Genomic DNA, 25,125 nt, shown 5'->3' on the forward strand with positions numbered 1-25,125 from the left:
ATCCATTCAGGAATGCAGTTTTGACATCCATCTGCCAAATTTCATAATCATAAAATGCGGAAATTGCTAACATGATTCGGACAGACTTAAGCATCGCTACGGGTGAGAAGGTCTCATCGTAGTCAATCCCTTGAACTTGCCGAAAACCTTTTGTGACAAGTCGAGCTTTGTAGACAGCAATATTACCGTCAGCGTCAGTCTTCTTCTTGAAGATCCATTTATTCTCAATTGCTTGCCGATCATCAGGCAAGTCAACCAAAGTCCATACTTTGTTCTCATACATGGATCCCATCTCAGATTTCATGGCTTCAAGCCATTTTGCGGAATCTGGGCTCACCATCGCTTCTTCATAGTTCGTAGGTTCATCATGATCTAGTAGCATGACTTCCAGAACAGGATTACCGTACCACTCTGGCGCGGATCTCACTCTGGTTGATCTACGAGGTTTAGTAGTATCTTTTTCTGAAGTTTCATGATCATCATCATTAGCTTCCTCACTAACTGGTGTAGGTGTCACTGAAACAGTTTTCTGTGATGCACTACTTTCCAATAAGGGAGCAGGTACAGTTACCTCGTCAAGTTCTACTTTCCTCCCACTCACTTCTTTCGAGAGAAACTCCTTCTCCAGAAAGTTTCCGAATTTAGCAACAAGAGTCTTGCCTTCGGATCTGTGATAGAAGGTGTATCCAATAGTTTCCTTTGGATATCCTATGAAGACACATTTCTCCTGATTTGGGTTCGATCTTATCAGGTTGAATCTTTTTCACATAAGCATCGCAGCCCCAAACTTTCAGAAACGACAACTTTGGTTTCTTGCCAAACCACAGTTCATAAGGCGTCGTCTCAACGGATTTTGATGGTGCCCTATTTAACGTGAATGCGGCCGTCTCTAGAGCGTATCCACAAAACGATAGCGGTAAATCAGTAAGAGACATCATAGATCGCACCATATCTAGTAAAGTACGATTGCGACGTTCGGACACACCATTACGCTGTGGTGTTTCGGGTGGCGTGAGTTTCGAAACTATTCCACAATTTTTCAAATGTACACCAAACTCGTAACTCAAATATTCTCCTCCACGATCAGATCGTAGGAATTTTATTTTCTTGTTACGATGATTTTCTACTTCACTCTGAAATTCTTTGAACTTTTCAAATGTTTCAGACTTGTGTTTCATTAAGTAGATATACCCATATCTGCTTAAGTCATCTGTGAAGGTGAGAAAATAACGATATCCGCCACGAGCCTCAATATTCATCGGACCACATACATCTGTATGTATGATTTCCAACAAATCTATTGCTCTCCCCATAGTACCGGAGAATGGTGTTTTAGTCATCTTGCCCATGAGGCACGGCTCGCAAGTACCAAGTGATTCATAATCAAGTGGTTCCAAAAGTCCATCAGTATGGAGTTTCTTCATGCGCTTTACACCGATATGACCTAAACGGCAGTGCCACAAATAAGTTGCACTATCATTATTAACTCTGCATCTTTTGGTTTCAACACTATGAATATGTGTGTCACTACTATCGAGATTCATCAAAAATAGACCACTCTTTAAGGGTGCATGACCATAAAAGATATTACTCATATAAATAGAACAACCATTATTCTCAGATTTAAATGAATAACCGTCTCGCATCAAACAAGATCCAGATATAATGTTCATGCTTAACGCTGGCACCAAATAACAATTATTTAGGTCTAATATTAATTCCGAAGGTAGATGTAGAGGTAGCGTGCCGACTGCGATCACATCGACTTTGGAACCGTTTCCCACGCGCATCGTCACCTCGTCCTTAGCCAATCTTCGCTTAATCCGTAGTCCCTATTTCGAGTTGCAAATATTAGCAACAGAACCAATATCAAATACCCAGGTGCTACTGCGAGCATTAATTAGTAAGGTACACATCAATAACATGTATATCACATATACCTTTGTTCACCTTGCCATCCTTCTTATCCGCCAAATATTTGGGGCAGTTCCGCTTCCAGTGACCAGTCTGCTTGCAGTAGAAGCACTCATTTTCAGGCTTAGGTCCAGGTTTGGGTTTCTTCTCTTGAGTAGCAACTTGCTTGCCGTTCTTTTTGAAGTTCCCCTTCTTCTTCCCTTTGCCCTTTTTCTTGAAACTAGTGGTCTTGTTGACCATCAACACTTGATGCTCCTTCTTGATTTCTACCTCCGCAACTTTCAGCATTGCGAAGAGCTCGGGAATAGTCTTATTCATCCCTTGCATATTATAGTTCATCGCGAAGCTCTTGTAGCTTGGTGGCAGTGATTGGAGAATTCTGTCGATGACGCAATCATCTGGAAGATTAACTCCCAATTGAATCAAGTGATTATTATACCCAGACATTTTGAGTATATGCTCACTGACAGAACTGTTCTCCTCCGTCTTGCAGCTATAGAACTTATTGGAGACTTCATATCTCTCAATCCGGGCATTTGCTTGAAATATTAACTTCAACTCCTGGAACATCTCATATGCTCCATGACGTTCAAAACGTCGTTGAAGTCCCGATTCTAAGCCGTAAAGCATGGCACACTGAACTATCGAGTAGTCATCAGCTTTGCTCTGCCAGATGTTCATAATATCTGGTGTTGCTCCAGCAGCAGGCCTGGCACCCAGCGGTGCTTCCAGGACGTAATTCTTCTATGCAGCAATGAGGATAATCCTCAAGTTACGGACCTAGTCCATGTAATTGCTACCATCATATTTCAACTTTGCTTTCTCAAGGAACGCATTAAAATTCAACGGAACAACATCACGAGCCATCTATCTACATCAAGCATAAACAAGCAAGATACTATCAGGTACTAAGTTTCATGATAAATTTAGGTTCAATTAATTTACTTTAAGAACTCCCACTTAGATAGACATCCCTCTAATCCTCTAAGTGATTACGTGATCCAAATCAACTAAACCATGTCCGATCATCACATGAGATGGAGTAGTTTGATTGGTGAACATCACTATGTTGATCATATCTACTATATGATTCACGCTCGACCTTTCGGTCTCCGTGTTCCGAGGCCATATCTGTATATGCTTGGCTCGTCAAGTATAACCTGAGTATTCCGTGTGTGCAACTGTTTTGCACCCGTTGTATTTGAACGTAGAGCCTATCACACCCGATTATCACGTGGTGTCTCAGCACAAAGAACTTTCGCAACGGTGCATACTCAGGGAGAACACTTCTTGATAATTAGTGAGAGATCATCTTATAATGCTACCGTCAATCAAAGCAAGATAAGATGCATAAAAGATAAACATCACATGCAATCAATATAAGTGATATGATATGGCCATCATCATCTTGTGCTTGCGATCTCCATCTTCGAAGCACCGTCGTGATCACCATCGTCACCGGTGCAACACCTTGATCTCCATCGTAGCATCGTTGTCGTCTCGCCAATCTTATGCTTCCACGACTATCGCTACCGCTTAGTGATAAAGTAAAGCATTACAGCGTGATTGCATTGCATACAATAAAACGACAACCATATGGCTCCTGCCAGTTGCCGATAACTCGGTTACAAAACATGATCATCTCATACAATAAAATTTAGCATCACGTCTTGACCATATCACATCAAAACATGCCCTGCAAAAACAAGTTAGACGTCCTCTACTTTGTTGTTGTAAGTTTTACGTGGCTTCTATGGGCTTAAGCAAGAACCAATCTTACCTACGCATCAAAACCACAACGATAGTTTGTCAAGTTGGTGTTGTTTTAACCTTCGCAAGGACCGGGCGTAGCCACACTCGGTTCAACTAAAGTTGGAGAAACTGTCACCCGCAAGCCACCTCTATGCAAAGCACGTCGGGAGAACCGGTCTCGCGTAAGCGTACGCGTAATGTCGGTTCGGGCCGCTTCGTCCAACAATACCGCCGAACCAAAGTATGACATGCTGGTAAGCAGTATGACTTATATCGCCCACAACTCACTTGTGTTCTACTCGTGCATATAACATCAACATATAAAACCTAGGCTCTGATACCACTATTGGGGAACGTAGTAATTTCAAAAAATTTCCTACGCACACGCAAGATCATGGTGATGCATAGCAACGAGAGGGGAGAGTGTGATCTACGTACCCTTGTAGATCGACAACGGAAGCGTTTGGTTGATGTAGTCGTACGTCTCCACGGCCCGACCGATCAAGCACCAAAACTACGGCACCTCCGAGTTCTAGCACACGTTCAGCTCGATGACGATCCTCGGGCTCCGATCCAGCAAAGCGTCGGGGAGGAGTTCCGTCAGCACGACGGCGTGGTGAAGATCTTGATGTTCTACCGTCGCAGGGCTTCGCACATGTATTCACACATGTATTATGTTTCCGGTTAATACAATTCTAGCATGAATAATAAACATTTATCATGATATAAGGAAATAAATAATAACTTTATTATTGCCTCTAGGGCATATTTCCTTCATATATAAACCGGAGGGTTTTAGTCCGTAGGACAACTTCATCATACAATCATACCATAGGCTAGCTTCTAGGGTTTAGCCTCTCCGATCTCGTGGTAGATCTACTCTTGTACTACCCATATCATCAATATTAATCAAACAGGACGTAGGGTTTTACCTCCATCAAGAGGGCCCGAACCTGGGTAAAACATTGTGTCCCTCGTCTCCTGTTACCATCCGGCCTAGACGCACAGTTCGGGACCCCCTACCCGAGATCCACCGGTTTTGACACCGACATTGGTGCTTTCATTGAGAGTTCCTCTGTGTCGTCGCTTTCAGGCCCGATGGATTCTTTGATCATCAACCACGATGCAGTCCAGGGTGAGACTTTTCTCCCCGGACAGATCTTCGTCTTCGGCGGCTTTGCACTGCGGGCCAACTCGCCTAGTCACCTTGAGCAGATCGAAAGTTACGCCCCTGGCCATCAGGTCAGGTTTGGAAGCCTAAACTACACGGCTGACATCCGCGGGGACTTGATATTCGACGGATTCGAGCCACAGCCAAGCGTGCCGCACTGTCTCGTTGGGCATGATATAGCTCTGCCGTCGAACAGCGCCTTGGAGGCCACACACGCATCGGCTCCGACCATTGATTCAAAGCCCACTTCGCCAATCGAGGATCAGCGGTTGGACGCTGCCTCAGGGGCTACGATCTCAGAGGCGATCGAGACGAACTCCAGCCCCGCACTCCGCATGGCCTGTGAATCCGAGGAGCCGGATTCCTCTCCGAACTCCGAGCCCCCCGCGCCCCCGCCGATCGAATCCGATTGGGCGCCGATAATGGAGTTCACCGCCGCGGACATCTTTCAGCACTCGCCCTTCGGCGACATCCTGAATTCTCTAAAGTTTCTCTCTTTATCAGGAGAGCCCTGGCCGGACTAGGTCAGCAAGGTTGGGATACGGACAATGAAGAAATTCAAAACCCACCCACCACCCACTTCGTTGCCACTGTCGATGACTTAACCGACATGCTTGACTTCGACTCCGAAGACATCGACGGCATGGACGACGATGCAGGAGACGAACAAGAACTAGCACCTGTAGGGCGTTGGAAGGCCACCTCGTCATATGACATATATATGGTGGACACTCCAAAGGATGGAGATGGCGATGGAACAGCGGTGGACGATACCTCTAAGAAACAGCCCAAGCGCCGGCGTCAGCGGCGCCGCTCTAAATCCCGCCAAAGCAAAAATGGTGATTCCGGCACGGGAGATAATACTACTCCGCATAGCGCCGAAGAACACCCCCTCCAGCAAAATTCGGCACAGGAGGACAGAGAAGCCAGCCCTCACGAGAGGGCGGCAGACCAAGAGGTTGAGGACGATAATTATACGCCTCCCTCCGAAGACGAGGCAAGCCTCGACGATGACGAGTTCGTCGTGCCAGAGGATCTTGCCGAACAAGAGCGTTTTAAACGCAGGCTCATGGCCACGGCAAGCAGCCTCAAGAAAAAGCGGCAACAACTTAGAGCTGATCAGGATTTGCTAGCTGACAGATGGACTGAAGTCCTTGCGGCCGAAGAGTATGAACTCGAACGCCCCTCCAAGAGTTACCCAAAGCACAGGCTGCTACCCCGACTAGAGGAGGAAGCACCTACATCACCACGCATGACATGGCCGACCGGCCACCTCGTGGCCGCGATAGAGAGGCCTCTTGGCCCTCCACTCAAGGCATGCCCCGGCATCGCGTCAAGCATACTAAGGCACGGGAAAATGCGCCCGACCTGCGCGACATCCTGGAGGACAAGGCAAGGCAAACAAGATCGATCTACGGATCGCGCAGGCGCCCCACGGCACGTGACGATGATCGTCACTCCAGACGCAATGAATCCGGCCGGGCCGAACTCAGCTGACAAAGCTCCTTCAAGCTGCGTCGTGATATAGCCTAGTACAGAGGCGCCGCACACCCACTATGCTTCACAGATGAAGTAATGGATCATAAAATCCCTGAGGCTTCAAACCCGTAAACATCGAATCGTACGATGGCACAACAGATCCTGCGTTATGGATCGAGGGTTATCTCCTTCATATCCACATGGCCCGTGGCGATGATCTACACGCCATCAAATACCTCCCACTCAAACTTAAGGGACCGGCCCGACATTGGCTTAACAGCTTGCCAGCAAACTCAATCGGTTCTTGGGAGGACCTGGAAGCCGCATTCCTTGACAACTTCCAGGGCACTTATGTGCGACCACCGGACGCCGATGACCTAAGCCACATAATTCAGCAGCTAGAAGAATCGGCCAGGCAATTCTGGACACGGTTCCTAACAAAGAAAAACCAGATAGTCAACTGTCCAGACACAGAGGCCTTAGCGGCCTTCAAGCATAATATCCGTGACGAGTGGCTGGCCCGGCACCTGGGACAGGAAAAGCCGAAATCTATGGCAGCCCTCACGACACTCATGACCCGCTTTTGCGCGGGAGAAGACAGCTGGCTAGCTCGCAGTAACAACTTAACCAAGAACACTGGTAATTCGAATACCAAGGAAAAAAGTGACAGGTCGCGTCGGAACAAACAAAAGCGCCGCGTTAACAGCGACAGCAACGAGGATACGCCAGTTAATGCCGGATTCTGAGGTTACAAATCCGGTCAACGGAAACATCCATTCAAAAGAAAAACTCAGGGCCCGTCCAGTTTGGACCGAATACTCGACCGCTTGTGCCAGATACATGGCACCCCCGAAAAGCCAGCCAATCACACCAACAGGGATTGTTGGGTGTTCAAGCAGGCAGGCAAGTTAAGAGCCGAAAACAAAGACAAGGGGCTGCATAGCGACGACGAGGAGGAGCCCAGGCCGCCGAACAACAGTGGACAGAAGGGATTTCCCCCGCAAGTGCGGACGGTGAACATGATATACGCAACCCACATCCCCAAGAGGGAGCGGAAGCGTGCGTTACGGGACGTATATGCGATGGAGCCGGTCGCCCCAAAGTTCAACCCATGGTCCTCCTGCCCGATCACCTTTGATCGAAGGGACCACCCCACTAGCATCCGTCATGACGGCTTTGCCGCATTGGTTCTAGACCCAATCATTGATGGATTTCATCTCACAAGAGTCCTCATGGACGGCGGCAGCAGCCTGAACCTGCTTTACCATGATACAGTGCGAAAGATGGGCATAGATCCCTCGAGGATCAAGCCCACCAAAACGACCTTTAAAGGCGTCATACCAGGTGTAGAAGCCAACTATACAGGCTCAGTTACACTGGAAGTGGTCTTCGGATCTCCGGATAACTTCCGAAGCGAGGAGTTAATCTTCGACATAGTCCCGTTCCGTAGTGGCTATCACGCACTGCTCGGGCGAACCGCATTCGCAAAATTCAACGCGGTACCGCACTATGCATACCTCAAGCTCAAGATGCCAGGCCCTAGAGGAGTAATCACGGTCAATGGGAACACTGAACGCTCCCTCCGAACGGAGGAGCACACGGCAGCGCTCGCAGCAGAAGTACAAAGCAGCCTCTCTAGGCAGTTCTCCAGTTCAGCCTTCAAAAAGCCGGACACTGTCAAGCGCGCCCGGAGTACCCTACAACAAGACCGCCTGGCACGTTCCGAGCTAGCGTAGCAATGCGGCCCCAACCCCAGCCCTCGCGATATAGCGAAACCAGCGCTTCGCATACATAACTACGCTCTTGAAATACCATGGGCACAGGGGAAGGGGCACTATCACGGCACGCCCGAAATACGGCTTAAACCGCACCAGGGGCTGCCGGATTCCTTCTTTTTTTTTCTCTTACTCTCAGGACTCCATACTTCGGACGACCCATTCGGCAATTCAACTGCTGCACAAACGATGCAAGATCTAGGGAAGCAGACAAGCCACGCCGCATCATGGAACTCCCAGGTGGTCTCTATTGCGAGCAGTATACCTGTTTTTTAATACAATTCCGCGGCCTACCCCTAGCCAGGACATGTTAAATAGTCCAATTTATTTTGCTTATCGCACTATTTGTATCGTTCCGCTTTCATAGCAGCCTTTCTATAAACAATGCATAGCTTTTTGTCTATTTTTTGCATTACCCTCTTTTTATATATATGTTTATTAATAACATGCTGCATCCGTACACTGTGGTACGGCAAAATACGCCAGGGGCTTCAGTACCCATCAATATGGCGTGAGAAGTCCGTCCACTTTCACAAGTGCGGCACCCCGAACTTATAGCACTATATGCATCAGCTCCGAATCATGATTTGGGTCAATAGTTGGGTTTGCCCGGCTCCTATGTTTTGGTGCCTTATGTTCCGCTATATCGGCTAAGGTAGCACTAGGAGAACCACTGCGATTGTGCCCCAGTTGAGCTGGGCCGAGCACCTCAGTGGAGAAAGCTAAAACTGACTGTCATGATGAGGCGAGAGACCGGTCGCTGTTCGAGAGGTTTTTCGAGTCCTTAAAGGCTTATGCCGCTTCGAGCGAGGAACCGGCTTTGTTCGGCCAAGGCGTGGATAGCGCCCTGAACTCGGTCTTCCGAATACTAGGGGCTTCGCCGAAATTTAAAATTATAGAGTTCTATGGCTAAGTGAGAGTGTTCAAGCATTATAGTCCGATTGCCTTGTTCGTTGTGCTGACTGCCTCCCTCGACGGACCCAATCATGGGAAAAAGAGCGCTCAGGTTTATCCCGAACACCCCAGCACTAGTGGCATGGGGGCAGAAGCCGACGACTGGCCATCTCTCAATTTTTTGATAAACGGCCGCACAGAAAGTAATATTTTAAATTCAAGCATTGCTTAGCGCATATGAACAAGTTTTCAGCGCACAAGATAACACGAGTGAGTTCATTCAAAAATTACATCCTTGGTACGTTCATCCGCCACAAGGCGGGCACCAGCAAGAACATCCTTGTAATAGGTCTCGGGCTTGCGATGCTCCTTCCCCGGCGGCAGCCCGTCCTTCACAAGCTTCTCACCGTCCAGCTTACCCCAATGCACCTTTGCACGGGCAAGGGCCCTACGGGCACCTTCGATGCAGACGGTGCGCTTGATGACCTCAAGCCTTGGACAAGCCTCCACCAGCCGCCGCACCAGTCCGAAGTAGCTCCCAGGCAGGGCCTCTCTAGGCCACAGCCAAACTATGAAGCCCTTCAGGGCCTGTTCGGCCACCTTGTGGAGGTCGACCAGCTGCTTCAGCTGGTCGCTCAAGGGCACAGGGTGTCCGGCCTCAGCGTACTGAGACCAGAACACCTTCTCCGTCGAGCTGCCTTCCTCAGCTCGGTAGAATGCGGTGGCATCGGATACACTACGGGGAAGATCTGCGAATGCCCCTGGAGAGCTCCGGATTCGGGTAAGTAACAAGTAGTTTACTTTTATATGTCTGCTTTGCATATAGAATGCCTTACCCGCCGCTATCTTTTTCACCGCATCCAATTCCTGGAGGGCCTTCTGGGCTTCGGCCTTGGCAGATTTGGCAGTTTTAAGGGCCGCAGCAAGCTCGGACGCTCGCGTCTTCGAGTCGAGCTCCAAACTCTCATGTTTTTGCATGAGAACCTGAAGCTCTTGCCGCACCTCACCGACCTACGCCTCAAATTTCTCCCGCTCGGCACGCTCCGTGGCCGCTTTCTTCTCGGCCTCGGACAGCGCTTGCTTGAGGGTCGCCACCTCGGTTGTGGCCCCTACAATAAGCAGTATACTCCTGTCATTTTTTGCAATTGCGCCTCCCTATAGGCATTTTTCCTTAAGGTATCTCTTACCTTCTTTCTCCTCGAGCTGCCGTTTGGCAAGGCCGAGCTCTTGCTTGGTCCGCTCGAGGCCCTGCTTCAGGGCACCCACCTCCGTAGTCAGTGCGGCGGTGGCCAGCAGCGAAGCCTCCATACGTATATTGACTCCTTTTCAGTTAGACTCCTGCGATATTTAATAGATCCTCTATACGGCTTTTCTTTCCGAACGCCAAACAGAGCATCAGGGGCTACTGTCTATACGATAATATTGTTACATATTTTTACTTACCTCGAAGCCTGTTAGAAGGCTAGCACAAGCTTCAGTCAGTCCGCTTTTGGCGGACCAAACCTTCTGGATCACCATACTCATGATGGCACGGTGCTCCTCGTCGATGGAGGTGCCCTTAATCTCCTCCAGCAGATTGTCCGGCGCCTCCGGCTGGACGGAGGACGCTGGCTCATTAGGCTTGCTCCTCTTGGCAGGGGTTCGCCTACCGCGGTCCGGAACCGTTGATGATTCCGGCGCAGTGTCCGGCTTAAAGCCGGACTTGGAACCAAGGGGGGTCTTGTCCCCTTCACTCCTGGAGTCCGGGAGGTCGCCTCACGGCTCCTCCCGGACCACCTCCTCTCGCCCCGGAGCTTATCACGACGCCACTTCGGCGTCATCCGCAGCACAGGGGGAAGCAGCGGCCGGAACTGAATTCACGTCCGATGAATCCAGGGAGCCGCTCGACGACTCGTCGAGCCCGTCCTTGAGCGGACTGCATGATTATATCCGACATTAGGGAAAGCTGTGCAACAAAAGGAATATCACGAGTTACTCTGGTATCTGAACACTTACGATCTCGCCGGATGCTTGGCCCTGTCCGGCCACTCCTCTTCGTCCTCGTCGGCGTCGGGGACATAGTCCGGCGGAGGGGTTTTCCTCTTCTTGGACCCCTCGGCCTCCCCTACTGGGGCGGCCTTCCTCTTCTCTCCTCCCCCCGCTGGAGGGGGAGAGGTTTCTTCTTCCTCCTCCTCGTTTTTAGGGGAGGAGTGCGTCTCGGACTCGTCGGACGACGAGTCCGACACCACCATATGCCGGGAACTCTTTCGAGTCCCCGTGGCCTTCTTCTTCTTGGCCTTCTTCTCCGGCACCACATAAGGTGCCGGAAGCAGTAGCTTCTCTAGGAGAGCAGGGGCTGGGTCTTCGGGCAAGGGAGCCGGACAGTTAATCTGTCTGGACTTCTCCCGCCAATCCTGTCAAAGGTGAGGGAGTTTAGATCCCGCATAGAGTCAAACTATGAAAAAACTTAACATCCTGTAAAGGATGAAAATATCTTACCTCGCCAGCAGGACGCTGCGAGCTGAATCCGCAGTCTTCGGAGGCGGATGTGGGAGCCTCGGCGCCTTTGGTTAGCCCCCTCCAGACATCTTCGTACGTCGTGTCGAAGAGCCTGCTCAGAGTGCGGTGCTACGCCGGGTTGAACTCCCACAAATTGAAGTCCTGTTCTTGACACGGAAGGATCCGGCGGACGAGCATGACCTGGATTACGTTGACAAGCTTAAGCTGCTTGTTCACCAGGGACTGGATGCATTTTTGCAGTCCGGTCAACTCTTCTTCGTCGCCCCACGACAGGCTCATCTCCTTCCAGGACGTGAGCCGCATAGGGGGTCCAGATCGGAATTCAGGGGCTGCGATCCACTTCGGATCGCGTGGCTTGGTGATGTAAAACCACCCTGACTGCCACCCCTTCAAGGTCTCCACAAAGGAGCCCTCGAGCCATAGGACGTTGGCAATTTTTCCCGCCATGGCACCTCCGCACTCCGCCTGGTTGCCGCGCACCACCTTTGGCTTGACGTTGAAGGTCTTGAGCCAGAGGCCGAAATGGGGGCGAATGCAGAGGAAAGCCTCGCACACGACGATAAACGCCAAGATATTGAGGATGAAGTTCAGGGCCAGATCGTGGAAATCTAGGCCATAGTAGAACATGAGCCCGCGGACAAATGGGTGGAGAGGAAAACCCAGTCTGCGGAGGAAGTGGGGAAGAAATACTACCCTCTCATGGGGCCTTGGGGTGGGGAGAAGCTGCCCCTCCTCGGGAAGCCGGTGCGCGATGTCTTTGGACAAGTATCCGGCCTTCCTTAACCTTTTGACATGGCCCTCCGTGACGGAGGAGACCATCCACTTGCCTCCCGCTCCGGACATTGTTGGAGAGGGTTGAGGTAGGAAGTGCGGGCTTGGGCGCTGGAGCTCGGGTGCGCAGAAGATGGATAGGCAAAGGAGGAAGAGGGCGTAGGTAAAAAGGTGGATCCTTATCCCCTTATATGGGCGGATGCGACTATGCGTCCCCACCAGCCTAGTAAAACTCGCTTGCCTCCCAAGCGCCGTGATAAGTGGCGCGGTTTGGTTACCCACGTCCGTATTAACGAGAATCCCGTAAAGAAAGGGGACACGATCTCTGCTTTGACAAGACGTGCCAAGGAAACCGCCTCGCAAAACGCGCTGAGGTGGAGAAGTGAAAACGATTCGAATAAAGGCTTGGCCGTAGTGTGATGTCACGCTGCGGAATACGTCAGCAGATTAGATTTGTGTTAATATTATTCTCTCTATGGCAATACGTGGAAGCTTATTTTGCAGAGCCGGACATTACTCTAGGTGTTTACAAACTTTTATGAAGAATTTGGAGGAGGAACCCGCCTTGCAATGCCGAAGACAATCTGCGCGTCGGACTCGTCGTCATTGAAGCCTGGTTCAGGGGCTACTGAGGGAGTCCTGGATTAGGGGGTGTTCGGGTAGCCGGACTATACCTTCAGCCAAACTCTAGGACTATGAAGATACAAGATTCAAGACGCCGTCCCGTGTCCGGATGGGACTTTCCTTGGCGTGGAAGGCAAGCTTGGCGACGCGGATATTCAAGATCTCCTACCATTGTAACCGACTTTGTGTAACCCTAACCCTCTCCGGTGTCTATATAAACCGGAGGGTTTTAGTCCGTAGGACAACTTCATCATACAATCATACCATAGGCTAGCTTCTAGGGTTTAGCCTCTCTGATCTCGTGGTAGATCTACTCTTGTACTACCCATATCATCAATATTAATCAAGCAGGACGTAGGGTTTTACCTCCATCAAGAGGGCTCGAACATGGGTAAAACATTGTGTCCCTCGTCTCCTGTTACCATCCGGCCTAGACGCACAGTTCGGGACCCCCTACCCGAGATCCGCCGGTTTTGACACCGACAAGGGCCTCAAGGGTGGCCGCACCCCTCCCCTTGGTCTGGTCCGAATTGTACTAGGGAAGGGGGGCGCCCCTTCCTTCCTTCTCCTTTTCCCTTCCTCTTTTCCTATTCCATATGGGAGGTGGAATCCTACTAGGACTAGGGAGTCCTAGTAGGACTCCACACTTGGCGCGCCCCCTCCTATGGCTGGCCTCCTCCTCCCTTGCTCCTTTATATACGGGTGCAGGGGGGCACCCCAAAGAGACAACAATTGATCCTTGAGATCTATTAGCCGTGTGCGGTGCCCTCCTCCACCATAATCCTCGATAATATTGTAGCGGTGCTTAGGCAAAGCCCTGCAACGGTAGAACATCAAGATCGTCACCACGCCGTCGTGCTGACGGAACTCTTCCCCGACATTCAGCTGGATCGGAGTCCGGGGATCGTCATCGAGCTGAACGTGTGCTAGAACCCGGAGGTGCCGTAGTTTTGGTGCTTGATCGGTCGGGCCGTGAAGACATACGACTACATCAACTGCGTTGTGCTAACGCTTCCGCTTCCGGTCTACGAGGGTACATAGACAACACTCTCCCCTCTCGTTGTTATGCATCAGCATGATCTTGCGTGTGCGTAGGAATTTTTTTAAAATTATTACGTTCCCCAACAGAAGTCGCGTTGCATCACTTGCATGCAACTAGTAGACGTGCAACTAACTGACGAAGCCCCATACCAGCACAGTTGCAGCCACGTTGGGGCTATGCAATTACAGTTAGGTTGCAACACTTGCAGTGCGTGCCTAGCGAAGGAAATGCAACTAGCCGACAACCCCATAAAAGCACGGTTGCATCCGTGTTGGGGCCGTGTCGTTGCAGCCGGGTTGCAACACTAGCAGTTTCATGTCTATTAGTGGACATGCAACTAGCCGACAACCCCCTACAAGCCAAATTGCGGCTGCATTGGGGGCCATGCAGTTGTAGCCGGGTTGTACCACTTGTAGTTGTATATCTAGTGATGGACATCGAACTAGCCGACAACCCCCTACAAGCCTAGTTTCGAAACATATGGAGAGAAGTACAAATAATAAAATAAATAAATTGGATTGCTTGGTTTCGAAACATATGGAGATGTAGCCATGTGAAGGAGACACACTGGATTGGGGATGTGGCCAGATGCCAAACCCACCACGCATACCTGCACCCTCTACAAGAAGAAAAGAAAGAAGAAACACTAAACAGGCCGGCTGTATCCCTACAGGGTCTATTTGACAAGAAACAAACATCATACAACTTCTTGAAGCACCTGGTGATCTAACAATAGGGTAGGGGTCGACTGAGACTTTGTAAAAAAATCAGTCGACTGATTTTTAGCACAATCGTTTATTTTAATATATACAGTATATATAAGAGGGAAGGGGTCATATTATATTACTACTTCCTTTCCTTGCAAGAAAAGAAAGAAGGAGATCTTCCCATTAGACGAGGGCTGGGGATTGAGGATTTTCAGGGCTCTTCTTTTTTTATTCAACTTAGGACTTGCCTAGAATCATTTAACACACGGCCTCACTCTCATCAACTTCTTACGGCCGGCCCATTTGATGGGTGCATGTAATCAACATGCCGAACTGTTGACCACGAAAACCTGGGCAAAGGGGCCAAAGCTAGCCATCGGCTTGGCTTGCAATAACCATTTTCGACCCCATGCAATGCTAAAATGTCGGCATCCTTATTATAAACAAGTAAAACGCCCGAACGTTGATATAAAATGGGTGGACCATGCATTCTCGCTAACCAATAATAAAATGTGAAGGACATAAATTGAAGATTTGACAAAAAAAGAACGAAAAATAATGAATATCAACTAGTGAGAGAAATATATTCGTAGGCGGCTTGCCGCTTTTCTTCTCTCACGCTCTAGAGTTTTCTATTAGTTATTACCAAGGTATACATTTGTATTATTTAAATATTTATGAGTATATTCATTATACCCTTATATTACATTATTAAAAAGACATAAACATATATAAAAACACATTATGACGGTTTAAGCCATGTCTATATTAACCTTGTTATTTTATATGGAGCCCCACCAACTGGGACTAACCGCGTATGATCAACCTTGCAAAATACATAGTGAAATATTTTGTTTGGACATAATTGCATTGATTAACTCCTTTGTATAATTAAAATACTAAAAGGACAAGAATAATTGAAAATTCATAACTTAATAAATAATTATTCTAAAATCATATTTCAAATGCCAAAATGCCAAAACACATATATACCCTAACTCTTACAAAGATTCCCTCCGGTTTGTCCGTAGTGGGACTTTCCAGCTATAAGTTCGGAAACTCACTAGAGAAGAAAGTGATGACGGTGAAGCCGGTCACATCCCAGAGTGGGATCTTAGGTTATAATTTCTTTCTTTGCGTATGTCCCTTTGCGCCATAACCATGGAGAATCTTTATCATTTACCAGGATGCTTGGGTCAGTCTTCACTGTGAACGGAGGAATTTCATCGAACTTTTCATAATCTTCTGACATGTCCGTCTTGTCCTCCACTCCCATGATGTTTCTTTTCCCTGAAAGAACTATGTGGCGCTTTGACTCATCGTATGATGTATTCGCTTCCTTATCTTTTCTTTTTCTCGGTTTGCTAGACATGTCCTTCACATAGAAAACCTGCGTCACATCATTGGCTAGGACGAATGGTCCATTTGTGTACCCAAGATTGTTGAGATCCACTGTTGTCATTCCATACAGCAGGTCTACCTTTACCCCGCCTCCTGTCAGATTGACCCACTTGCACCGAAACAAAGGGACCTTAAAAGAAGGTCCATAGTCAAGTTCCCATATATTCTCCATGTAACCATAATATGTGTCATTTTTCCTATTGTTATTTGTTGCATCAAAGCGGACACCACTGTTTTGGTTGGTCTCTTTTTATCTTGGGCAATCGTGTAAAATGTATTCTCATTTATCTCGTACCCTTTGAAAGTTAATATAGTCGAAGATGGTGACTCGGCAAACAAGTATAGCTCATCTCCAATAGTGTTGTCATTCATGATATGTGTTTGCAACCAATCACCGAAAGTCTCCATGTGTGAACATTTAATCTAGGCGTCAAACTGCTCCGGGTTCTTGGAGCGTACAATATCCATGTGTTACTCGATATACGGAGCCATCAAGGTGGAATATTTTAGAACTATGTAGTGTGCTTGAGTGAAAGAATGTCCATCCATACATATTGCTGAAGCCTTTCCTAGCATGCCTTTTCCACTCAGTCTCCCCTCATGCCGTGATTCAGGAACACCAATCGACTTAAGGTCAGGAATAAAGTCAACACAAAACTCAATAACCTCCTCTGTTTCATGGCCCTTGGAAATGCCTCCTTCTGTCCTAGCACGATCATGAACATATTTATTTAAGACTCCCATGAACCTCTCAAAGGGGAACATAATGTATAGAACATGACCGGAATGGTAATCTTTTCGACTAGGTGAACTAGGACATGCATCATTATATTGAAGAAGTATGGTGGGTACACCAACTCAAAACTGACAAGACATTGAACCAAATCATTCTGTAACATTGGTAGGATTTCTGGATTGATTACCTTCTGAGAAATTGCATTGAGGAATGCACATAGCTTCACAATGGCTAATCGAACATTTTTCGATAGAAGCCCCCTCAATGCAAACGAAAGTAATTGCGTCACAATCACGTGCCAGTGATGAGATGATACGTCTCCATCTTATCTATAATTTTTTATTGTTCCATGCCAATATTCTACAACTTTCATATACTTTTGGCAACTTTTTATACTATTTTTGGGACTAACATATTGATCCAGTGCCCAGTGCCAGTTCCTGTTTGATGCATGTTTTTTGTTTCGCAGAAAATCCATATCAAACGGAGTCCAAACGGGATAAAAACTGACGGAGATTTTTTTGGAATATATGTGATTTTTGGGAAGAAGAATCAACGCGAGACGATGTCCGAGGGGGCCCCGAGGCAGGGGGCGCCCCCCAGGGGGTCAGGTGTTCCCTGGGCCCTCGTGGCCACCCCGTAAGGCGGTTGGTTCCCTTCTTACGCCGCAAGAAAGCCAATATCCGGATAGAAATCATGTTAAAATTTCAGCCCAATCGGAGTTACAAATCTTCGGGAATATAAGAAACGGTGAAAGGCCAGAATCTGAAACGCAGAAACAGAGAGAGACAGAGAGACAGATCCAATCTCGGAGAGGCTCTCGCCTCGCCCATGCCATGGAAGCCAAGGACCAGAGGGAAAACCCTTCTCCCATCCAGGGAGAAGGTCAAGGAATAAGAAGAATAAGGGGGCCCCTCTCCCCCTCTCTTCCGGTGGCACCGAAACGCCGCCGGGGCCATCATCGCCACCGCAATCTACACCAACACCTCCGTCATCTTCACCAACATCTTCATCACCTTCCCCCATCTATCTACAGCGGTGCACTCTCCCGCAACCCGCTGTACCCTCTACTTGAACATGGTGCTTTATGCTTCATATTATTATCCAATGATGTGTTGCCATCCTATGATGTCTGAGTAGATTTTCGTTGTCCTATCGATAATTGGTGAATTTCTATGATTGGTTTAATTTGCTTGTGGTTATGTTGCTGTCCTTTGGTGCCCATCATATGAGCACGCGCATGGATCACACCATAGGGTTAGTTGTATGCTGATAGGACTATGTATTGGAGGGCAAGAGTGACAGAAGCTTCAACCTAGCATAGAAATTGATGCATACGGCATTGAAGGGGGACCAATATATCTTAATGCCATGGTTGGGTTTTATCTTAATGAACGTTAGTAGTTGCGGATGCTTGCTAATAGATCCAATCATAAGTGCATAGAATTCCAAGTCAGGGATGACATGCTAGCAGTGGCCTCTCCCACATAAAACTTGCTATCGGTCTAGTAAAGTAGTCAATTGCTTAGGGACAATTTCGCAACTCCTACCACCACTTTTCCACACTCTCTATACTAACTTTATTGCTTCTTTACCTAAAACATCCCCTAGTTTTTATTTACGTGCTCTTTATATTCTTGCAAACCTATCCCATTACACCTACAAAGTAGTTCTAGTTTCATACTTGTTCTAGGTAAAGCGAACTTTAAGCATGCGTAGAGTTGTATCGGTGGTCGATAGAAATTGAGGGAATATTTGTTCTACCTTTAGCTCCTCGTTGGGTTTGACACTCTTACTTATCGAAAGAGGCTACAATTGATTCCCTATACTTGTGGGTTGTCAAGACATTTTTCTGGCGCCATTGCCGGGGAGTTATAGCGTGGGGTTAATATTCTCGTGTGTGCTTGTACTACTACAAAAATAGCTATAGCTAATATGGACATTAATGGCTCACCATGTATGTGGTGCGCCACTGCTATATAGCAATGGCGCACCAGATATGGGTGTGCCATTAGTGGCCATATTACTAATGGCGCACCTGGTGTGTGGTGCGCCATTACTAGTTTTGTCCTGGCCCCACACCCGTCCCCAGACTTAGCAGTGGCGCATGAGGGGAAAGTGCGCCATTACTAGTTTTAACTAGTAATGGCGCACCAGTAGAAGATGCGCCATTGCTAGTTTTAACTAGTAATGGAGCACCAGTAGGAGATACGCCATTAATATCTATACGTATGGTGCACCCCCTACCAGTGCGCCATTGCTATCACCCCTTATCCCCTCCCTCTAGTCACGTTCTCTCCCCTCCCCTTCCTGACACAGCCACCCGCCTCTCCTCCGGCTCTCACCCAACGCCGCCGCCGATCTCCTCTTCCGCATCACCTCTCCGGCGGCCTCCTCTCCCCATCCACGCCGCGCCGGCGGCCTCCCTATCCTCTCCTCTGTCTGCCTGGTCGGGCCGAGAGCCTAGCCCGATGCCATGGCGACCATGGCAGCAGGAGGAGCCCGGTCATGGCGGCCTCCTCTCCCTGCAGCGCCGCCGCACCTCACCTTCTCTTCTCTTCTCTCCTCTTCTCTCCCAGTAGAGGAGAGGAGGGGAGGGAAGGGAAGGCCTTCTCCGGCGAGCTTCCAGGTAGGTGAGGAGCGCCCAGATCCAGATCCACGGCGCATCGTCCCATCGTCGACCTGAGCCGCGACCATCCATGCAGGGCCGACAGAAGCCAGGACGGATATGCCAGAAACCCTAGCCTAGCCTAGCCACGGAGGTACGACTCCTCAACCTCCAGCGACGGACGACGGCTGCAGGCCATCTCCGGCGACGGATCTCTGACCCCGACCATGGTGCGTGCGGCTGCAGGCCATCTTCTTCATCTCCCCTCCCCTCCCCTCATTGGTTCGTTTTATGTGCAGGGCAGGCTGCTCCAGACGAGTTGCTGCTACTGCTGCAGGTGCATGACGCATGGCTGCTCCCTCCTCCTCTGCCTACTGCAGGTGGACATGGTGAGCACATCTTATCTAGATTGCCAATTTTATTGATTGCAATTCTTCTTTCTGGTGGTGTTGATTGCCATTGTGCAGTTCAGTTCAGTTTCAATCTAAATGCACCTCTCGGTCTCTTCCTCCTCTCTTGTGCTTTTGCATCTCCATGCCTAGATTCGGGCTTAATTAATTCCATTGCCTGCTGTTTATGGACGGATTGTTAGGTTAGATTGCTCACTTTATCCATCTCATCATGTCTCCTGAATGAATAAATGAATGAATGAATGAGCACTTTAATTGATGCTTGCTGGTTGGATGGATGGATGTCGTACATGCCATGCTTTTGGGTTAATTTGTCCGTAAAATTGATCCATTGGCCCGCTTGGTTCAATTTATCTGATGCCACAAGTGGCGTCATTTTTATTCTGTATGGACTGCCATTATAATGTACGTACATGCCACTGAACATTCAGTCTTTACTTGTGTGTAAGACCGGACTTTCTTCCGTTGTCAACGCAACTCGACGCAAGACCAGTGCCTTGGTCGCTTGCTCCGGTGTGGTGCAGCCGAGCTGGGCCAACGACCATGCTGTGTACGAGGGCAAACTCCCCTCCGACAAGATGGCTCCTAGCTCGGGTAAGCAGCAGCACCCCATGGTCGTTTTAGTTTTCAGAGAGCCTTTTTTTGTGTTTCAGCTGATGATGCCTTCATTCTCTTGTCCATTGAGGATCCTCAACAGGCAAGAAAAAGTTCCACCGCCGGTCTGAAACTCTTCTCAACTGGGCAAGGGATTCTCTCACTACCTTCTAATTAAGTGAGCAGTCAACATCTTCACGGCCCTTTACTATGCTTTCTTTCTACTTCAAGCAAGGAGATGATTTATATGCATCTAAACAAGTAGTTGTCGCTGCACTGCTATAACAATCAATGTACATGCATAGCTCTAAGCTCTAGCCTAGTGCGCTACACTGCCTATGTTTGTCAACATGCTGAATATATGAACCCAGAAAATTTTAGAACTTCTCTGTAAAATTTGGTTGCTAGCTCTGTATCTCAGCCCCTTCTCATTTGTTTGTTTGATTTGGATGGAGTAGGAGTCATCCATGGACAACATCGACGATGAGGCCTTGGTCTTGTATGATGCGTGTGTGGATAGTGTTGGTCTATTCATATGCTAGGGTGTGGCCTGATGAGGTCTTGGTCTTGTATGATGCGTGTGTGGACAGTGTTGGTCACTTACTAGCTATGGTTCTTTTGCTGCTGGACAGTGTTATTTCAATTTGTACCCCATCTAAGCCGCTCACTGTTTTCGTTACCTAATTGCTCCTGGATGCAGAAAAATGTGTAAGCTTTATATGCCAAAAGGTTATGCATTTACTCATGAAGCATTTCTTGCAAATGGAAGATTTTGGTGTCCATGATTAGTGACGATCCTCAAGTAGGATGAATCTTTAGTTTTGATGGGTCTCAGATTTACTTTTGTTAAGTTGTGATGATATAGTGCTTAATCTGAGCATGTTCGACGTAATGCAATGGACTGTTCCAAGGGCTGGGCGCTGCTGCAAGGCCCATCTTTATCTTTGATCTTGCACATGATGGATGGCCAAGGACTAGTTAAGTAGGTCATTTTGCGACCAAATGAATGGTCTTCCAGTTTGGTATCTCTAAATGATGATTACATATTAGCGCGTTCTTCAGTTTGGGATATACATTTATGTGTAATAGTGAATTATGTCTTGGAAGGCATGTTACTTATTTCCCGTTGATTCATTGGACATCGCATGACAATCTCTAAGAAGGTTGTCCATTTACTGATCAATCATTTCTTGCACGATTTTGTTGTCGATGATTAGTGTTGAACCTCATATGTCCTCTGCAATTCATTTCCATTATAATCTTACTCGTACAATATTCACACCATGTAATTCTGGAAATATATGCTCATATCTAGTTCTGCATAAAAAATGACAGTATTGACATATTATAAATAGTTTGTTTGTATTTCTGTTTATTTTTGTACATTTTGCAAGGATAAAGTGAAGAAAAAGAAGAAAAGATTACTAGAAGATTAGTTTTAGGTTTTTCTTTTATTTCCTTGCAATTTTCCTTTTATTGGATACTTGTAAAGACATTGTAATATTCTTACTATAATAAGAAATATGATTCTATTTCATTTTTTGTTTTTAAATTATTTTCCTCATAGGTTGTTTTCTATAAATTTGGATTTTTTTTCTTTTCCAAATACATTACTAGTGGCGCATCATCAACTAGTGCGCCATTAGTAAGCCAGAGCACATGGGTAAATATGGCCCTCTGAGAGGCATACTAATGGCGCACCGTGGGATATACTAATGGCGCACTGCATGGTGCGCCATTAGTATACCAGATACTAATGGCGCACTACAGGTGCGCCATTAGTAAAAAGTACTAATGGCGTGATACTAGTGGCGCACCTATAGTGCGCCATTAGTAGGCAAAACAGGTGCGCCAATAGTAGGCCTTTTCCCAGTAGTGTTGTTTGCTTTATCACTAAGTAGTTTTTATTTTGTGCTCCTGGTTTCTATCTTTAGTTATGGGTAGGAAACGCAAAATATCAAAAAAATTAGTGGTACCTATTGAACCAATGGTTGAAGAACTATTCAAAATCTATCACACTACTGAAGCTTTTTACTTGGATCATCTTCGATCCTATGTGCTAGGGCTGAAACCCCAACTAGCTTAGTTGAGGGCAAATCTTTAGATGAGCATGCTTGTTATGTGCGACAGCGCATATCTGAAAAGGGAAACTTTTACTGGATCAAATTCATCGTTTGTAGTGCTATGCTTGGAATTTATGTGAAATATATGATTGTGCTTGTTGTTCTAAAGACCCTAAGAAACACTTTCCTTACCAATGTGAGTTTAGTGATAATGGAATCGTATCTTTGTACACTAAGGGTGTTTATAATTACTATGATGTTCAACAAATTGAAGAATTTGTTGCTTTTAGGGGTACTTGTGAAATTGCTTATTTTATTGAAGAGTGTGATACTACTCTCTACAATTATGAAAATTTGGCCATGCTTAAATAGTGCTATGATAATTATGTTTCTAATCCTTATATTAAACCATATATTGAGGAATCCTTCGCTATCCAAGAAGAGACTAATATTTTGCAGGAGTCTATGGAAGAAGAAATTTATGACATTGTGAGCTCATTGGATGAAAAAGATGAGGAGGAGAGCGAAGAACAAAAGGAGGAAGAGCGGATTGATCACCCGTTCCCACCATCTAATGAGAGTAACTCTTTGTCCCATACATTGTTTAATTTCCCTTCGAATTTACCGAAGGATGAATGCTATGATGATTGTTATGATCCCGTTGATTCTTTTGAAATATCCCTTTTTGATGATGCTTGCTATGCTTGTGGCCAAGATGCCAATATGAATTATGCTTATGGAGATGAACTTGCTATAGTTCCTTATGTTAAACATGAAATTGTTGCTATTGCACCCACGCATGATAGTCCTATTATCTTTTTGAATTCTCCCGATGCTACCTCTTGAGGATGCGTTGGTTTCCCTTGAAGAGGAAAGGGTGATGCATCAAATTATTGTAAGTATTTCCCTCAGCTTTTGAGAACCAAGGTATCAATCCAGTACGAGATTACACGCAAGTCGCCTAGGACCTGCACAAACACGTAAGAACCTTGCAACCAAAGCGATAAAGGGGTTGTCAATTGCTACCTCTTCAGCACTGCGTTGGTTTTCCCTTGAAGAGGAAAGGGTGATGCAGCAAAGTAGCATAAGTATTTCCCTCAGTTTTTGAGAACCAAGGTATCAATCCAGTAGGAGGCCATGCACGAGTCCCTCGCACCTACACAAACAAATAAAATCCTCACTACCAACGCAATAAAGGGGTTGTCAATCACTTCACCATCACTTACAAAAGTGAGATCTGATAGATATGATAAGATAATATTTTTGGTATTTTTATGATAAAGATGCAAAGTAAATAAAGCGAAGTAAAAATGGCACCAGAAATAGCTTGTTAACACGAGATTAATATGATGGAAAATAGACCCGAGGGCCATAGGTTTCACTAGTGGCTTCTCTCGAGAGCATAAGTATTACGGTGGGTAAACAAATTACTGTTGAGCAATTGACAGAATTGAGCATAGTTATGAGAATATCTAGGTATGATCATGTATATAGGCATCACATCCAGGACAAGTAGACCGACTCCTACCTGCATCTACTACTATTACTCCACAGATCGACCGCTATCCAGCATGCATGTAGAGTATTAAGTTCAAAAGAACAGAGTAACGCTTTAAAGTAGGATGACATGATGTAGAGGGATGAACTCATGCAATATGATATAAACCCCATCTTGTTATCCTTGATGGCAACAATACAATACATGCCTTGCTGCCCCTACAGTCACTGGGAAAGGACACCGCAAGATTGAATCCAAAGCTAAGCACTTCTCCCATTGCAAGAAAGATCAATCTAGTAGGCCAAACCAAACTGATAATTCGAAGAGACTTGCAAAGATAACCAATCATACATAAAAAAATTCAGAGAATATTCAAATATTGTTCATAGATAAACTTGATCATAAACCCACAATTCATCGGTCTCAACAAACACACCGCAAAAGAAGATTACATCGAATAGATCTCCATGAGAATCGTGGAGAACTTTGTATTGAGATCCAAAAAGAGAGAAGAAGCCATCTAGCTAATAACTATGGACCCGAAGGTCTGAGGTAAACTACTCACACATCATCGGAGAGGCTATGGTGTTGATGTAGAAGCCCTCCATGATCGATGCCCCCTCCGGCGGAGCTCCATAAAAGGCCTCAAGATGGGATCTCACGGGTACAGAAGGTTGCGGCGGCGGAATTAGGTTTTTGGCTCCGTATCTGGTAGTTTGGGGGTACATAGGTATATATAGGAGGAAGAAGTACATCAGTGGAGCAACATGGGCCCCACAAGGGTGGAGGGCACGCCTGGGCGGGGCGCCCCTTACCTCGTGCCTTCCCGGTTGATGTCTTGACGTAGGGTCCAAGTCCTCTGGATCACGTTCATTCTGAAAATCACATTCCCGAAGGTTTCATTCCGTTTGGACTCCGTTTGATATTATTTTTCTACAAAACTCTGAAATAGGCAAAAACCAACAATTCTGGGCTGGGCCTCCGGTTAATAGGTTAGTCCCAAAAATAATATAAAAGTGTATAACAAAGCCCATTAATCATCCAGAACATAATATAATATAGCATGAAGCAATCAAAAATTATAGATACATTGGAGATGTATCAAGCATCCCCAAGCTTAATTCCTTCTCGTCCTCGAGTAGGTAAATGATAAAAACAGAATTTTTGATGCGGAATGCTACTTGGTA

This window comes from Triticum urartu, chromosome 4A, assembly GCF_056163025.1.
Source record: "Triticum urartu cultivar PI428250 chromosome 4A, HENAU_Tu73, whole genome shotgun sequence".
Classification (NCBI taxonomy): domain Eukaryota; kingdom Viridiplantae; phylum Streptophyta; class Magnoliopsida; order Poales; family Poaceae; genus Triticum; species Triticum urartu.